Source organism: Ovis aries, chromosome 23, assembly GCF_016772045.2.
Source record: "Ovis aries strain OAR_USU_Benz2616 breed Rambouillet chromosome 23, ARS-UI_Ramb_v3.0, whole genome shotgun sequence".
Lineage (NCBI taxonomy): Eukaryota > Metazoa > Chordata > Mammalia > Artiodactyla > Bovidae > Ovis > Ovis aries.
Window position 1 is genome coordinate 55447220 of NC_056076.1, and position 19581 is coordinate 55466800.

Here is a 19581-nt window from a genome sequence, read left to right on the forward strand (position 1 = left end):
CTGTTACCCTCTCCTCTTTTCATGAATGGCTGTCTTGGGAGGGGAACAATGGAGTGAGTGTATCATCTCCAGCAATCACAAACCTTTCACCACAGATTTCAAAGGCATATATTCCAGCCACAGTGTGCTCTGAAATGTGAGTACTAAGGCGCATTTATTGGATTTTTGAAAGGGCGGTTGCAATTCTATATGAAGCAGTGGATTTATCAGCATATGAAGCAGGTCAGTGCTCTAGGATTTTAGCCTATGACCTGTTCCTTCTCACTTCAGCGATTGCCCACTAGGAAACTTGGTTTAGTAGGAGGTTTGGGTTGAGTGGTTGATTACATTGGTTAGATAAGTTGATTAGAGAGAGAGAGTGGACAATTTCAACTGCTGAAAAGATGCAACCTGGCCAAGAATAGACAAATTTCTTCCCTTTCCCAAGGAGACTGGTTATTGGATCAGCTGTGGTTGAGAAGTAGAAGATGATCATTCCTGATGAGCCCTAGGAACCCCAGTAACATCTGGGCCTCTTGGATAACCTAGGCCTTCCCACTACAGGGCCTCTAATATGATGGGCAAGGTGACAATGTCTGCATTCCTGGGATGGCTGATGAAGGAAAGTTATACCGCTCGAAATAGCCTGGAGTTAAAACTCCCCTTGGATCCTCCCCACCATTCTATGCAAAACAAAGAACTCTCTCACCCCAAGAAAAAAATGGATATTAAGGTTGATTACACCCAGCTCCCAGCTGGTCCCAGCCTCTGGCAGATCTCCAGAATTCCTTGCTCTAGCTGTTTAAGAGATAACTAATCCGAACAACCTTGGAGAAGAACAGGCCCCCTTAAGACAGTAAATTTCCACATTATGTACCTATACGTACTTACTCTTTTCTTGGGTTAGTGCAGCAGCTCACTAATCTGGCTTGCTGTCCCTTCTTACCTCATTAAAGGTGATCTGTTCCTGGAACATGCCGGTCTCGTTCTTTCTCCGAACCTCGATTTCGCTAATTCCCTTACCCTACAGGTGACAGTCAGGGTTTTATAGCTGGTCTCAATCTGCTCGATTAGGGGATTCCTGTGAATTCTCATCCAGGAAATAAATATAAATATTTTCTAGGTTAAAGATAACCCTTCTATCTGAAAAATCTGGCATAGTTATCTTCCTTAGCTACAGGGTCCCGTTTCACAAAGAATGACTGTGTGAATTGTTCTGGATGAGGCAGATTGGTTTTACACTTCTTTTTCTAGTCTTTTAAGGGGGATGCACAGGTTATTGACTTGAGATCATTATTCTTTTCTGTATGGGCATTTCAGTGATAAATGTATAGTATTTTCCAAGTCTTTTATTTCCTTGATTATCTTTTGCATAGTTTTTCTATCTGTTGTTAAATGTGGGCTGTTAAAGTCTCAAATCATTATTGCTGAATCATCTGTTTCTTATCTCAATTATGTCAGTTTTTGCCTCACATATTTCAATTTGTGTGTGTCCTTTAATCTAAATTGTGTCTCTTATAGGTATCATATAGCCTGATCATTAAAGAATAATTTTGCCAGTTTCTGGTTTTTGGCTAGAGTGTTTAAGCCATGTACATTTAATGTAACTATTGATAAGTTAGGGTTATGTCTGCCATTTTGCCATTTTCTTTCTTTATTATGCATTTTTGTTAATTTATTCTTTTATTATTGACTTCTTTTATGTTAAATGCATATTTTCTAGTGTACCATTTTAATTCCCTTGTTTCTTTTATTATAATTAACAATTTTGTTTTGGTTGCCTTGGAGATTAACATCTATCAACAGTCTATACTGGGTTAGTAAATACCTATTTTATTTCAATGGTATGCAAAATCTTTGCAGCTGTATAGAGTCTGTTCCCTCCATCCTTCTTTGTGTTAATATTGTCATACAAGGGGTGGTTTAGCATGGTACTTAATATTATCAGTATTGTCAAATACAATATGAATTGTATTTTTAAACATTACATGCTATCAACATAGATTTATTATTACTGCTTTATGCAGTTGTTTTTAAAATCACATAGTAGAAAAATAGTTACAAGCAAAAAGTACCTCAAGATTGTTTTGCATATTTACATATGCAGTAACCTTTTCCAGTGCTCCTTAATTGCTTCATTTGAATGTAAGTTCCTGCATATGGGCCATGCTTTCCTATTTGTTTACATGTCTTATATTTTTTGTTGAAACTTAGATATTTAAAATAATGTGGCAACTCTGGAAATCATAGTAACACCCTCTCCAGTGTTTTTCATTCTTGGTGTTTGTTTTTGTTACCTTTGTTTAAGTAGGTTTCCTGAATTAATTCCGTAAGTCTGTATTCTTTTTTCACTGTGGCCACTGAAGTCTCTCTGCTTGATTAAATTAGTGGTCAACTGGATGTCTCTATAGAGATTCCTTAAATGCTTGGTACTAATAAGTTTTTCAGACTTTATTGAGCGGCCCTGTGTGGGGTGGGCGTGCCTTATAATGTTCAGGCAGTTTACAACTCTGCCTTAGCCTTTACTTCCTGATTGCACAGAGCCTCAAAGTTAGCAAGAGTTTAGGCTTTGTCAAGTCTTTCGGGGGCAGCGTATAGCTCTGAACATATACACGATCTTGGATACACATATTGCATATTGATCCTCATGGATATGTTAGAGCTTTGCAAAGCATCTTATGAACATAGTATTTTCTAGATCGTCATTAAAAAATGTTGGTCAAGTTTTGTTTGCCTCAGTTGTTAATGTTGCCTTGGTGAAGTTGCTCAGTCGTGTCTGACTGTTTGCGACCCCATGGACTGTAGCGTACCAGGCTCCTCCCTCCATGGGATTTTCCAGGCAAGAGTACTGGAGTGGGTTGCCATTTCCTTTGCCTTAGGCAGATGTGCTATTAAACAACTGCCACTAATTGGTTTCAACAAACATTCCTTGTTTCCATTGCTCAAGCTGTGAATTTCTGCATGCAGAGCTTTTTATAGATGGAGAGACCAAAGCAAGGCAAGTACATGGTAAGACCTGGATACTCACTCTGTGAGATTGGGTTGATGACTTGAGCTCATGACAAGTGTATTCTTTCTCCTGATGCAGCTTGCCCTTGGCTTTCATCCATGCTCTTCAGGGTTACAAGTGAGCAACACCTTCGAACAACAGTGTACAGAAATAGAACGTCTAGAGTGAGACTGGGGCAGGGTGAGTACCTAGTATTGAAAGAAAAAGGATCTCATGGTGCTAGAAAGGATGAGATCCAAGGTACTGGTGAAGGGATTAACTCTAGCAAAGAGAAGGGATAAGACACTTGTTGAGTGCAAATGAAAATGTATCTTCTTGTCTTTCAAGAATCCAAGTGATATTCATTTCTTCCGCTTATGTACCCATCAATTCCACTCATAATTAGAAGATTATCTGCTGAGCAAAAATCTCTTGGATAAATTCCCACAAGTGAGATTTGAGTCACTGTGCACATTTTTAATATTAATCCATATTGCTAAATTGCCTTTTAGAAAAGTTTTTTTTTCAGTTAAACATATACATATATCTATTCTTTTTCAGATTCTTTAGAAAAGTTATTTTTTAGGATCAGTGCTATCTTTGACTATGGGCTTTAACAAGATGGGAAGAAGGGTATTGGCTGCCTTAGGAAGCAGTGAGCTTCCTCTCATTAGGAATACTCACAAATAGGCTATTTTTGCCTCTTAGCCACGACATTGTAAGAAGTGAGTCAAACATCAGAAAGGTGGTTCGACTAGGTGACTTTTATGATCCCTCCCAACCCTGAGAGTGTAGGAGTTTGTGAGTGAGACAGATGTTTAACTTCTTGAAAGGCAAGCTACTGCATGGGTGAAAAACAAGTGAGGAATTATTTTCTGTCTCATACACACACACACACACACACACCACACACACACACACAAACACCCTTGTGGGAGTGGAATAGCCTAAGCTCAGAAGCCAACAAAAGGCAAATGTGTGTGTGTGTGTGTGTGTTTATATATGTGTGTTTATATATGTGAATGTGAGGAATGGAGATAAAGGAGAAAGGTATGTGAATGACTAAATAATTACATTTCGGTGTGTTGTAACATTTTTTAAACTGGGGGTATAATTACTTTACGGTGTTGTGTGAGTGTCTGCTGTCCAGTGAAGTGAATCAGTTATAACATACATATATCCCCTCTTTTTTAGATTTCCTTCCCACTTAGGTCACTGTTGAGCATTGAATGGAGTTCTCTGTGCTGTACAGCAGGTTCTCGTTAGTTATCTATTTGATATATATTACTGTATACATTAACATTTTTTTTCAGTGTCAAGAGCATTCTAGGGTGGGAAGTCAAAAGAAGTCTATTAACAAGGCAAAAAGGGAGATAGATGTACTTCCAGAAAAAGAAAAAACAGAAGAAAAAACAAAGACAGTGAAACAAGTGAACACTGTTCTCATCTTTCTCCTCTTCCTTATCTATAATTTTTGAATCGTTGGATAATTGTTCAGGTCTCCTTTGTCTTGTTTCAGAGACACAGAAGTTATAATGGAAATAAAATTAATAGGTACCATTTATAGAAATTGACCCAAGTGTACACACAAATACATATATACACATAAACATTTTACTTCCCCAACTCTATGAAATAGAGGCTGTAATTAAGCCCACTTTACAGATAAAGAATGAGGCACAGAGAAGTTAAATAACTTAATCAAAGTCACACAGCTAGTGTGTAGCAGGGTCAAGATTCAAACTCAGGTAGCCAGGTTCTACAAGCCAGCATCCAGCCACCATGTGCCCCTGCCTCTTAGCAAGCACAGGGTGGAAAGCTGGCTTTGAACACCTGCCTTCAAATTTGTGCGTCAGTGCCTAAAGGCTGTGTGATTTTGGAGGAACCGTTTCCCTGCCCTGAGCCACAGATTCCTCATTTATAAGACGGCAGGGCTCTCTTTCTCACAGGGCAGTTGTGAAGATGAAATGAGGTCTTGTTGAAGTCTGAAATGTAGGAAACCCTGGTGAAATCACAGTGATTGGTACTTACTTGCTTCAGACTTAAAGGCCATAGAATTTTGAGGCAAGAAGCTTCCTAACTGCAATTAAGCTGTGTTATAAAGCTGGGCCTTTTAGAAAAGTTGAGAGCCGATCAGGAAAAATACCAGGGTGGAAATGAAACCTCCCCCAAGCCTTCAAGTGCTGTGAAGGTGATAAGACCACTTGCTACCAGAAGGTCCTGTTATCCTCCTCAGAGATCCCTAAGCTCTGGTAGGACGGGGTAATCTTAGGTGATAAGAGAGATGTAAGGAATTACAACTCCTGATAAAGCACTGTGGTTTTGTTTGCCCATGCTTGGGTGAGATATGGGTGACAGAGATAAAGTGCTGGCAGGAGCCCCAGGTGGGTTGAAAATGACTCCTCATGCCTGGGAGGGTTGGTGGGGGTTGGGGGGGCGGGGGGCGGGTGACCTGCTACTGTATTTATTCTGCTTATCTCAGAGTGTGGGCAGAGCCTTCCAGGGCCTGCTTAGGTGGATGCTCTTGAAAGACTGGAGGGGGAGCTTGAGGGCATGTTAGTCAGCTAGGCTCTCTGCAGGAAGCTCCGCTCCCTCTGGTCTCAAATGCCAAACTAAGTCATCATTTGACGGCATTCCTATATGGAGGCTTTATAAGATATGACCTTCTTCCAACAGACGAGGATCAGATAGTCACGTGGAAGGGTCAGGCATACTCCCAACTGGCCAGACCTCAATGCAGGGTAAAGCGGACTAGATAGGGTGACTGGTGACATGTGGTGGGAATGCTGAAAAGGGTAGTTAATCCTGCCCGGGTGAGATGCAGGCTGGGGAAGAGATGGGGAAAGCCTTCTGGAGGCCTCTGAGCAGATCCTTGAGTGAAGAATAGGTGGGGTGTTGATAGGAGAGGAGGAGGAATTCTCTAGGCTCCAGGCACAGCCATCACACAAGTGTGGCGGCATTAATTGCCCAGATCCCTTCAGTAGTTCCTAGAGAATTCATTCAGTAGCTAAGAAGCTTGTAGTTTTACCAGATTTTTCTAGTCTCCTTTATCTCGCTCCTTCCAAACTACGTACAACAGAAAACTACCCCTGCATACCAGTATATATGTTACTTAATGAAGTGCAGATAATACAACTCGCTGAAAATTGAAAATTAAAAATGATGCTGGCAAGAGCGAGAAGAAACAGGAAAGTTCGTGGGAATATGTTATTGTTTAGTTGCTAAGTTGTGTCTGACTGTTTTGTGACTCCATAGACTGTACAGCCCACCAGGTTCCTTCTGTCCATGGAATTTTCCAGGCAAGAATACTGGAGTGGGTTGCCATTTCCTTCTCCAGGTCATCTTCTCGATCCAAGGATCGAACCCTCATTTCCTACACTGGCAGGAGAGTTCTTTGCTGCTGAGCCACCAGGGAAGCCCCATCAGTCAGTTTAGTTGCTCAGTCGTGTCCCACCTTTTGCCATCCCATGGACCGCAGCACGCCAGGCTTCCCTGTCCCTCACCAGCTCCCGGAGCTTGCCCAAATTCATGTTCATCGAGTTGGTGATGCCATCCAACCATCTCATCCTCTGTCGTCCCCTTCTCTGCCTGCCTTCAGTCTTTCCCAGCATCAGGGTCTTTTCCAATGAGTCAGTTCTTTGCATCAGGTGGCCAAAGTATTGGAGCTTCAGCTTAGGACTGATTTCCTTTAGGATGGACTGGTTGAATCTTCTTGCAGTCCAAGGGACTCTCAAGAGTTCAAAAGTTCAAAAGCATCAATTCCATTTGCTTTAATGCTCTGTTGTCCTCTTGAAATTCTTAATAACTTTTGAATGAGAAGCGTTTGTATTTTGCATTGCTGCTGCTGCTGCAGCTAAGTCACTTCAGTCGTGTCTGACTCTGTGTGATCCCATAGACAGCAGCCCACCAGGCTCCGCAGTCCCTGGGATTCTCCAGGCAAGAGTACTGGAGTGGGTTGCCATTGCCTTCTCCAATGCATGAAAGTGAAAAGTGAAAGTGAAGTCTCTCAGTCATGTCTGACTTTCCAACCCCATGGACTGCACCCTGCCAGGCTCCTCTGTCCCTGGGATTTTCCAGGCAAGAGTACTGGAGTGGGTTGCCACTGCCTTCTGCAGCATTTTGCACTGAGGCCCTGCAATTATGTAGCTGGGTTTACTTAGGGCACTGGGCCATCTTTGGAGGGTTGGGATAAACTTCACTGATTATTCCTGACCCAGTAGCACTTGTAAATAGCTGTAATCAGCAGTCACACAGTCTGGAAAGATTAGTAGAGAGCTGCTACCCTACCTGAGCAGGAGTTCCCCTCCCCTCACATGATAAGGTTGGAGTAAAGAGTTGTGCTCAAGTTTCGAATCTTGAGGTGGTCTAGTGGTACAAAACCTGCCTGCTGATGCAGCAGACACAGAGATGGGGGTTTGATCCCTGGGTCAGGAAGATCCCCTGAAGAAGGGCATGGCAACCCACTCCAGTATTCTTGCCTGGAAAATCCCATGGACAGAGGAGCCTGGCAGACTGTAGTCCATAGGGTTGCAGAGAGTTGGACATGACTGAACCGACTTAGTATGCACGCCTCGAATCTTCTAATTTTTCAAGAAAAGCTGGAAATCTGTTTGTTAATTAGTTTTTATTGATGTATAGTTGCTTTACAATGTTATGCTAGTTTCTACTGGACAGTAAAGCGAATCAGCCTTATGTATACATATATCCCCCATTTTAAATCTAACTTTTAAACAACATTTATTTACTTGGCTGGTCTCCAGACAAGTAAATAATTACTTACTTAATTAATTAATTGCAACATGCACGATCTTTAGTTGCAGTATGTGGGATCTTACTTCCCTGATCAGGGATTGAACCTGGGACCCCTGCATTGGGAGCTCAGAGTCTTAGCCAGTGGACCACCAGTTGCTAAGAAATCTGGAAATTTCCAGCCACTGGAAATCCAGTTTTTAGTGCAGAAGTTGCAGCTTTTAAATGTTGCCCAAAAATGTACACGTAATAACTACATAGAATATGTCCATACCAGATTTGTTTTCCAAGTTTCTAGATTTCAACTTGTTTTCTTTCCTCCAAACACTTGGAAACAATGACTGTGAAAGGGGGGATCTGTTGTCTAGGACTTGTGTTTTCACATGAGCCGGACACAATGTTTGCCCCCCACAAAAGGTGTGGGAGTGAACTAGTAAAAACTAGAGCAGTTGCTAAAATCCACATGGGTGCCAAGGTGACTTGTTTTGAGGCCCACAGTCCTTGTGCACCTTCTAGGAAATTCAGCATCTTACACTTACTTTTTAGGTTATTTGCCTTGGTTTTGAGTGTTTCAGCACTATTGTTACAGGGGAACCTGGAGAATTTTATAATTGCTTCCTATTTTCAGAAGGTTTTTCATTCATGATGTGAAAGCCAACCAAACGATAACAAACAAATGCTGGTGTTAGTTTGGGAGGTTGTATTTTTGAGCAGTTTCATTAGAGAATTTCACAAAATGAGAACCAGCCCTTGGACGTTCTCCCATCACATCATGTACTTTGCAACTCCAAACACTCAGAGAGTCTTTTTAGAATCAGAGGATTTGAAAGTAATTCTAAAATGAAGACCCACATAGAACAAATAATTTAATCCATTTTCAATTCCTGAAATTTTAAATGAGCCTCATACATTTAAATTGTCTCTGAATGGGTTTCCCCTTCCCAACCCCAAGTTTTTCTGTTTTAAATTAGATCTTTCCTGGATTTGAGATCATTTCTATTTTTTTTTTTTTTTCAGGATTAAAAAAAAAAAAGTTTTAGGATCTCAAGATTGAAGACAGTACTTTAAAGGGCCAGCAAGATGCTGTTGGTCTGTAAGCTCCTTACGTGTTGGTGGCAGATGATACACATACATGTGCCCTGTACATGTTCCATGTCTCTTTCCAACCCCAGTGGACCATGACCACCTTTACAGGGGGCTCATAAAAGTGGTCCTGGGACTCAGTGGGTGGGGGCTTTGTTGAGATTTTCTTAGTCATCACTACGCACTCATTAAGTCCTCAGTGGTTGCCATAAACTTTAACTCTTTACGACCAGCAGTTCAAGTTGATCAGTTCCCAATGATTACAACAGTGCCAGGGACGCTAACTACAGGTGGTGAAAGGATTAAGAAAACCATCTAAGGAAATTAGCTGGAGGATTATGAAGTTTCTTCTGCATTTAAAGAGGAAACGTTAGAGGTGTGGGGACATTCTTTTCGTTTGCTCCCACATTATTTGCTAACGTTGCCTGTCTCAGGGCTGGGAACAAGTTCAGTGGACGGACTTACTGCCTTTGCGCCAGATACTGAGATTTTCCCAGATGCTTCCACGATATGAAAGAAGAATCTTGCTTTCCTCCCCTTTTCAGGATTACATTTCACTGTTTGCAATAAAAGTGAGTGGTTAGCATATCCATTTCTCTGCCTCCAGATCTGTTGATATCTTTCACTTTATGCAAGCCGGATTGCTTATGAGTTACCATACCTGAAATATTTGCAGTCACCATCCACATAAGACTGTGATGACTTGATTGCAATAAACAACTCCTTTAGGTTCTTATCAGCATTATATTAAGGCTCAAGAGTCATTAGACGAGAATGTGTAGTTTGATATTTTCCTTCTATGCCTATGTACACACAAGTAATCATTCTAGGGGCAACACCATTATCTTGATTTTCCAGAACAAAAACAACCTTGCATGGAAAAAGCCAAATAACTGAATACAACGCAAGCCTAACTTTCCTGAAGCAATCACGGCTTTTTGCACATTTGTTATTCTCTTTGACATACACAATAAATCGTAATAGTTACCAAATTACTGTTCGGTTTCAAATGATGTGCACACATCTATAATCTTAGTTAGCTGCTTGCTGGCCTGCTTCAGGAATGTCATTGCATCCTCCAGGGTAATTCTATATCAATGACTTTTCCAAATAAATCTAGTTGCTGGTTTATATTAATGAACTGTCACAGTTCCTATTGTTTTCCCATGGCCTTGCAGCTGTATTCCTTCACAGGTGCTTGGCAAATTAAAATGATGCTGGTTTGGGGTTTCAGCTTGATACAAAATCACTCCTTCAGCAGATTGTTCAGAAGTTATTCATGCAAGAAACACATCTTTACTCTAGACACTCAGCTTTTCTGCTTATCCAATATCCATGCTTTCACTGACACTTTGCATTTCAGGTTTCCTTACCAAATACATACAAAGGGATTGTCTTTCTTACTTAGAACATTTCTATTAAAGAATTGCAAGCATTGGAAGCATTTTTTTAAAAAGATGTGTTCTTTTCAGTCTATCCTAACACTGTTCACAGATCACAAACATCAATTACTGATGTTTGCAGATTATATATCTTTGGGGGTTGTTTTAGTTAACATCCATTACCCGAGGGATTACCAGGCAGAAAGAAAATTATTACATGCTAACTATCCAAAACCACATTAAATATTCCCTTTTGAATCTATTACAGGCTTTATTTAAAAATACTCTGCTCATGACTAACTCCTACCAGTGCGAATGAGAATGTTTAACATGTAAGTAACTACCCAGTTAAATTACCCAGCCTTCTTGATTGTGCTTTCATCTAGCGATGCACCTCCCTAAGTTTCAGTTTTCTTTTATCATCCTGAATTTCTGAGTTCCTTTCTTGACCTCTTGTTGGCTGCTACCAGAGCATCTGAGCTCTGACCACTGGGATGTCCTGGATTGCCCCTCCAAGGACCACAACACTGCTAATCACTTGACTGCTCCAGCACTGTATTTCTACAAACCCACACACCTCCCAGGGGGATTCTCTCTACATGTTTGTATTTACCATTTCCTTATGGCTCAGAAAAGGCAGAGGAACCAGAGGTCAAATTGCCAACATCTGATGGGTCATCAAAAAAGCAAGAGAGTTCCAGAAAAACATCTATTTCTGCTTTATTGACTATGTCAAAGCCTTTGACTGTGGGGATCACAATAAACTGTGGAAAATTCTGAGAGAGATGGGAATACCAGACCACCTGACCTGCCTCTTGAGAAACCTATGTGCAGGTCAGGAAGCAACAGTTCGAACTGGACATGAAACAACAGACTGGTTCCAAATAGGAAAAGGAGTACGTCAAGGCTGTATATTGTCACCCTGCTTATTTAACTTATATGCAGAGTACATCATGAGAAATGCTGGACTGGAAGAAACACAAGCTGGAATCAAGATTGCCGGGAGAAATATCAATCACCTCAGATATGCAGATGACAGCACCCTTATGGCAGAAAGTGAAGAGGAACTAAAAAGCCTCTTGATGAAAGTGAAAGAGGAGAATGAAAAAGTTGGCTTAAAGCTCAACATTCAGAAAACTAAGATCATGACATGCGGTCCCATCACTTCATGGGAAATAGATGGGGAAACAGTGGAAATAGTGTCAGACTTTGTTTTTGGGGGCTCCAGAATCACTGGAGATGGTGATTGCAGCCATGAAGTTAAAAGACGCTTACTCCTTGGAAGGAAATTTATGACCAACCTAAACAGCATATTATAAAGCAGAGACATTACTTTGCCAACAAAGGTCCATCTAGTCAAGGCTGTGGTTTTTCCAGTGGTCATGTATGGATGTGAGAGTTGGACTATAAAGGAAGCTGAGTGCCAAAGAATTGATGCTTTTGAACTGTGGTGTTGAAGACTATTTGAGAATCTTTTGGACTGCAAGGACATCCAACCAGTCCATCCTAAAGGAGATCAGTCCTGGGTGTTCATTGGAAGGACTGATGCTGAAGCTGAAATTCCAATACTTTGGCCACCTGATGTGAAGAGCTGACTTATTGGAAAATACCCTGATGCTGGGAAAGACTGAAGGCAGGAGAAGGGGACGACAGAGGATGAGATGTTTGGATGGCATCATCAACTCGATGGACATGGGTTTGGGTGGACTCTGGGAGTTGGTGATGGACAGGGAGGCCTGGCGTGCTGAGGTTCATGGGGTCGCAAAGAGTCAGACATGACTGAGCGACTGATCTGAACTGAACTGAACAGAAGGAAAAGAATCTGCCTGCAATGCAGGAGACCTGGGTTCAATCCCTGGGTTTGGAAGATCCCCTGGAGAAGAAAATGGCAACCCACTCCAGTATTCTGGCTTGGAAAATCCCATGAATAGAGGAGCCTGGTGGGCTACAGTCCATGGGGTCTCAAGAGTGAGACATGGCTTAGTGACCAAATGCCACCACCACAATGGTAGGGATGCCATAATGATAACCTGTAAATATGAATACTGAAGGGACTTTCCTAGTGGTCCAGTGGTGAAGATAGTGGTCCAGCAGTTAAGAATCTGCCTGCCACTGCAGCAGACTCAGATTCCTTCCCAGGTAGCACTAGTGGTAAAGAACTTGCCTGCCAGTGTAGGACACATAAGAGATGCAGGTTTGATCCCTGGGTCAGGAAGATCCCCTGGAGGAGGGCATGGAAACCCACTCCAGGATTCTTGCCTGGAGAATCCCATGGACAGAGGAGCCTGGCTAGCTATGGTCCAGGGGATTGCAAAGAGTTGGACACGAATGGAGCGACAGCATGTACACATGTGTGGTAGGGGTGCACCACATGTTATTATTTTGGGGATAAGGCAAAGACATTTTTCTTTCCAGCCACCCTTGTAAACTAGGGTAGACTGCTGGTTGTCTACCCAATATTCAATATTCATTGTGTTCCTCCTCCAGCATAGAGAGGAAGAGAGAGAGAATTACATTCCCCAACCTCCCTTGCAAGTGTATTGGTCAAGGAGCTGTAAATGGAAGTGAGAACACATGAGCTGGCCTCTAACATTTGGAGAGATGGGCACAAAAACACGCGTGGAGGCTCACATACCAGGTGTGTAAATATGCTGAAATTATAATCTGAGTTACCAACCTGTTATATAAAATAGCTTCCATACTGCTCCCTTGACCAGTGAGCCTTCATAACATCTGGAAGGCTTGAAATAATCTCTTCTTTAGAGATCCGGGGCGGGGGGTCAGTCCAGGTGGTCTGCTTTCTCTCTTTCTACCCTCGGCTCCACCCCCCAGAGGAAGGGGACCCACGCACACGCACGTGGACGTTCCAGTCTGCACAGCCAGGCTCCCTCCCCGTCCCTGCCTTCCACCTCCTGTGTTCAGGTCTGTGGGTATAGATACCGGTTGTATATTCTGCCTGCAGGAGGACAGACTCATGGAAGAGGCCAACACAGACCTCAGAGTACCATCAGGTCCTTTTGAGTTCAATTCTGGAGCTCTTGGAGCATTGTCTCGAAGGAGTCGGTGGTTTCTTGGTGAGCGCTTTCCTCTGGCCTCGTGGGTTAGAGAATTCTTGATGCAGAGAGCATAGTTAGAGAGGGATCGGAGCAGACCCAGTAAAGCCTGGGCCTGAGACTAATTCTAGCACTTGGGGCTTCTTAACTCAGCATTCAGAAAACTAAGAGCATGGCATACGATCCCATTACTTCATGGCAATGAAGGAAACATGGCATTAGGGAAACAATGGAAACAGTGACAGACTTTATTTTTTTGGGCTCCAAAATCACTGCAGATGGTGACTGCAGCCATGAAATTAAAAGTCGCTTGCTCCTTGGAAGAAAAGCTATGACCAATCTAGAAAGCATATTAAAAAGCAGAGACATAACTTTGATGACAAAGGTCCATCTAGTCAAAGCTCCAGTAGTCATGTATGGATGTGAGAGTTGGACTGTAAAGAAAGCTGAACGCTGAAGAATTGATGCTTTAGAACTGTAGTTTTGGAGGACTCTTGATAGTCCCTTGGACTGGAAGGAGATCCAGCCAGTCAATCCTAAAGGAAATCAGTCCTGAATATTCATTGGAAGGACTGATGCTGAAGATGAAACTCCAGTACTTTGGCACCTGATGTGAAGAACTGACTCCTTGGAAAAGACCCTGATTCTGGGGAAAGATTGAAGGCAGGAGGAGAAGGGGATGACAGAGGATGAGATGGTTGGATGGCATCACCAGTTCAATAGACATGAGTTTGAGTAAGCTCCAGGAGTTGGTGATGGACAGGGAGACCTGGCATGCTGCAGTCCATGGGGTCGCAGAGAGTCAGACGCAACTGAGTGACTGAACTGAACTTTATCAGTAGCATTAAGAGTCAGCTTCTTCTAACACCTATTCTGCTACAAGCTTGACATCAGTTATTTATTCCTCTAATTGCGTGATGCCACAGCCCCATCACATCTACTTGTCTCTACTCAGAGCTCTCTCTCATTGGCATGGCCATCTGCCTCTGTGTTTTGCCCTCTGCAGTGTGTTCTGTTAGGTACAGTAGAGATAAAAATGGAATTCTGATATTGTTTTTATTTTTGACAAGAAAAGTGGCTTTTGGACTGAGTTTGAGATGGAAATGGATTTCTCATTTCAGGAGAAAAAAAAAAAAACCGTTGACCCTAGGATATAGCCTGCTTGTGTTTATTAAACATTCTTCTTACCTTTAGCAGCTAGGCATGTCACTTTTTCAGTATTTTCTTACCATTTCCATGTGGATGAGGTCAGAGTCTAGGGTGGTCTCTCCCATTCTTCCTTAGCCCCGTCTCAGATGAGCAGCCTTGCAGAAAGCACGAGTTTCTGGTCCCAGAGAAAGTGGATCTCTCTGCATGAGGAAATGTGGGGCTGTTAAACGCTCAGTCATAACTTGAGCCCTGAGTGGTACCAGAGACCCAAAGCAGTGCCCACTGGAGTGTGGTAGATAGTTAGAATTTAGGGAGAATGAGCTGGGAAGGGGAGGACTAGATGACTGAATGTGATTGAGAGGAAAGGAGGGAAAGATGGGAAAGAGGAAGGAGAGAGGGAAGAAGAGAGGGAAGTGGAGGGGAGGAGGGTAACCCAGGAAGGGAGGGAGGGAGATGGGTAGGGGCAAGGAAGAGCGAGGGAGGGGAAGAGAAGAGGAGGGCGGAGAGTCAGGACAGGGTTCCAGAAATCATCCCCAGGGCCTCTGGGGTTGTTTAACTTCATCGTTTGGCCTAACCTTTCTCCAGACATCAAACAGATCATATCAACGTAAGTCATCCCTCTTCTTCTCTGAAAGATGATGGTCAATAACAGCTTTATGAATTGTGGTAATGGGGTTAAGTGAGAGCAATCTGTGACTGACTAGAGTTCAGATAATAGACACCTATTCACCCAAATTTTTGAGAAAAAGCAAAGGTCAAGTTTTAGTTCTAATAAGAATACAGTATCTCATAAACTTATGGAGAAGACTTTGAGGTAACCAGTTCAAGTATGGGCTGCCTTTTTTTTTTACTTGTCAAATGGAAAGGTGTCTACAGAGTCTGTTTTGACTTGGATGAAGCCTTTCCATGGACTTAATTGCTGGGACTCTCTCATCAAGCTTCTTGCTGATATTCCTTGGAATATTCCCACCTGTTTTGAGGTCAGTCTGGCTCACCCATTACCCATCAGGGATGCTGTCGAAAACAGGGCCACGTTTGGCACTGTGGCAACCACTCTAAGGCGCCTCTGATTCTATTTTTGATCCACCTCTGATTCTATTGTCTCAGGCCAGGCTGGTCCAGGCCTTTGTCTCATTCACTATACGTCTTGATAGTTTAATTGTGTCTAAAGTTTTCCTCCATCCCTGGTGGACTCTAACTCCAAACAATGGAGAAGGGAACCATGAGACCTGGAACAGACTCATCTACTATGGATCTGCCCAAGCAATTAGAACTCTGAGTTAACACGGAACAAATTTCAGAGACAGATGGAGCATGCGTGTGTGCACACACATATACACACAAACACACACGCACATTCCCTCCTCTTGTGTCTGTCTCTCTTTCTCTCTGTTTGTATCTATTTTCTCTTCTCATACTTTGCCCAGATTTTGAAATAAATTCTGTTTTTTCCTTACTTCTTTCACACAACTTGAATCCTCAGGTGCTATGAACTTATATTTCTCATTCTGCGATCTACCAAGTCACTGATGTCAAGAAGAATGTTGGTGTTTCATTTGGGATTAATTCCTTAAATATATGCCCACATAATTAATGCAATCTTCCTGTGAGTTAGACTTGGCATCTTCCCAAAATGCTGCACATTCTTATGTTCTCAATGAAAAGAGATGGGCTGATCTTTCAGCAAGGGTATGATATGGCTTTTTAGTGTCTTCTATTTATCTTAGAGGGCTGAGATTCAGTTATCCCTCACAATATATACACTTTATTTTTTGTAAAATTGAAGTCCAGTTGATTTACAGTGTTGTGTTAGTTTCAGATGTAGATTGAATGTGATTCATGTGAATCATAGCAGAGTGATTCATGTACAGGTTCCTCTGTCCATGGGATTTCGCAGACAAGAGTACTGGAATGGGTTGCCATTTCCTACTCCAGGGCATCTTCCTGACCCAGGGATCGAACCATTGTCTCCTGCATTGCAGGGGGATTCTTTCCCACCGAGCCACCAGGAAAGTCTCTCTCTGTATATTCTTTTTTGGATCTTCTTTTTCCATTATAGGTTAGTGCAGGATATTGAGTATAGTTCCCCATGCTATATAGTAGGTCTTTGTTGTTTATCTGTTTTATGTGCAGTAATGTGTATCTGTTCATCCCGAACTCCTCTAATTTATCCCTCCCTTCCCCCTTGCCCTTTGGTAAGCATAAGTTTGTGTTCTATGTCTGTGAGTCACTTCCATTGTAAGTTCAAACTCAGTTTTGATGTCATTTCTTCGCCAGTGTAGCCATGCAAGACTCTACCTGCTTTGTACAGAACCCGCATCGTTTGTGTCTGAGCAAGCCGGGTGGAGAACTGCGCCTGTGTTAGACCCTCCGTATGTTTTGTTTTGATGTAGCACCTCAAGAATGGGTTCCATCAGGGGGATGTTCTGCTGGTTGCTGACTCGGCCTCAGCTTCCCCCAGGGACAGCCTGTCTCAACACTGTCGATACCTCTTCATTGTTGACGATGAGCAGATGTGATGGCAGGTTGCTCTTGCCTGCTCACTTAATGACTTTGCTGATGACATGCAGGTGTGCACTGGTGTTGTACCTAGTCTTGAAGCTTCCGTGTTCTCCTGGGTAGAAGGAGGGCTGGCTCCATTAGCTTCTAGCCTTGTGAGAATATAGAAAACTGTTCTGGGCAGTTGCCAGCTCAAGATGAGCCATGTATGGTCATAATGAATCCCCAACTCATAATTTTCAAGCTAGCATTATGAAAATGTTAGGTCACTTCATCTAACAGACTGAAATGCATCGAGAATGTGCTTTCAGCTGGAGGCATTTGAGAAAGTTATTCTACGCCTGACACATGACAAGGATAACATTGTTCAGCCTTTAAAGCAAGGTGTTTGCACATGATTCCAAACATTCGGTAATATGTTGGCTTCAGTTTTACTCATCCTTCTAGAGCGAGAGAGACAATAAGCCTGAGGGTTTATGCATATGAGCCCTGCAAATAAGCTGTCCTGATTTCAAACCTAGCTTAGAGCAAAGTCCTTAAATTCCCTGTGACTCAGTTCCCTCGTATATACCATTGGAACACTTAACATTACCCCCCTTTTAGAGCTAACATTAAAATCAAACCATGTCTGGCACATAGTAAGTGCTCAGTAATGGTGAGCTGTTATTAATGGGGCTGAAAGCAAAAAGGAGGTGAAATCCTTTTTCTTTAGACTAGAGAAAGGGTCTGAGACTGACCTGGGAATTCAAAACAGGCCTTGAGCTCACCTCTTCACAGCTGCATCCAACAGATACTATCCCCCCAGACGGTGCGAGCTATCAGTGGTGATTGAGTGATTGATCCTTTACAGCCACTCGCTTGTTTATGCTGCTGCTCACTGCTTTTAAGGACCCCTTCCCCCTGGAGTTGTTTCTTCTTGTTCCTAATTGTCATCTTGGGTGTCTAGTGCTGACATTGCTGCTCAGGTCTTGCACTGCTTGCGCGGATGGTGCGTCTGTCAACACAAAGCTTGATGTTGCCTCTGATGCATCAGTTACCAATTGCTCCAGAATGGCAGGTGATGAAGGGACCTTGGTGAATACATTAAATGCTCAGCTTCCTTAACTGAGCCTACAGGACTATGCACACTTACATATGACTAGAGTTAACTTAGCCAACCATCAGATATTTATCATACATCTATTATATGCAGGTTGAAAAGACTGGGGGGGAGGAGGCAGAAGGATTACTAGAGAGGAAATAGACATTTTTCAGGCCCTTGGGTGTGCTGGGCACAGTGCTAGACCCTTCAAATGAATTGTTTTATTCAATTCTCACTCCATTTCACCAATGAAGTTGAATCTTGGAGAGGTTGCACCAGAAACAATCAAACCTAGCATGGCTGACTATAGAATTGACTAAGAACAACTTCCAAATAGAAGACTGGTGAGCAATCATCCAGACAGAAAATCATTAAGGAAACATTAACCTTAGGTGACATGTTAGACCAAATGGACTGAACAGATAAATACAGAATATTGTATCCAAAAGCAGCAGAACACACATTCTTCTCAAGTGCACATGGAACATTTTCCATGATAAATCATATATTAGGCCACAAGACAATTCTTAATAAATTTAAGAGGATTAAAATCATATCAAGCTTCTGTTCTGACCACAGTGGTATGAAACTATAGAAGTTAATTACCTGAACAAAATTGCAAAATACACAAATTTCAGAGGTAAACAACATGCTACTAAATGCTTTAGAAGAGAAATAAAGAATATCTTGAGACAAAAATGAAAATATGACATGCCAAAACTTGTGGGATGCAGCAAAGGCAGTTCTAAGAGGGAAGTTCATAGCAATGAACGCCTTCCTCAAAAAGAAAGAAAGAAAAGTCTCAAGTAAACAACCTAACTTAGACACCTCAAGAAACTAAGAACAAAGTCCAAAGTTAATATGAAAGGAAATAGGAGAAAGCAAAAATAAATGAAATAAAGACTAAAAAGCAACAAAAGCAAAAATCAATGAGTGGTTGATTAACATTGTTGATAACATTGTTATCGGGACTACAGCAAACCAAAAAGCTCCGCACAGCAAAGGAAACCATCAAAGAAGACGTAAGTAGCCCACAGGCATACAAGAAGGTGCTCAGCATCACTAATCGTCAGGGAAATGCAAATTGAAGCCACAATATGATATAACCTTACATCTGTTAGATGGCTATTATCAAAAAGACAAGAAAGAGCAAGGATGCGAATAAAAGGAAACCCTAGTGCACTGTTGGTGGGAGTGTAACTTGGTACAGTCACTTTGGAGAACAGTACGAAGTTTCCTCAAAAATTTAAAAATAGAGGTACCCACTGTTTGATATTTATCCAAAGAAAACGAAAGCACCAACTTGAAAAGATACATGGACCGCCATTTTTAATTGCAGCGTTACTTACAATAGTGACAATGTGGAAGCAACCTAAGTGCCCACTGATGGATGGGTAGATAAAGAGATTGTTGCGTATAAATATACAATGGAATATTTCTCAGCCACAAAAAGGTTGAAATCTTGACCTTTACAACATGGATGGACCTCAAGGGCATTGTGCTAAGTGAAAAAAGTCAGAAAGACAAAACCATGTAATCTCTCTTACATGTGGGACCTAAAACAGGAAAAAAGGCTCCTAGATACTGAGAACAGATTGGTAATTTCCACAAGCAGGG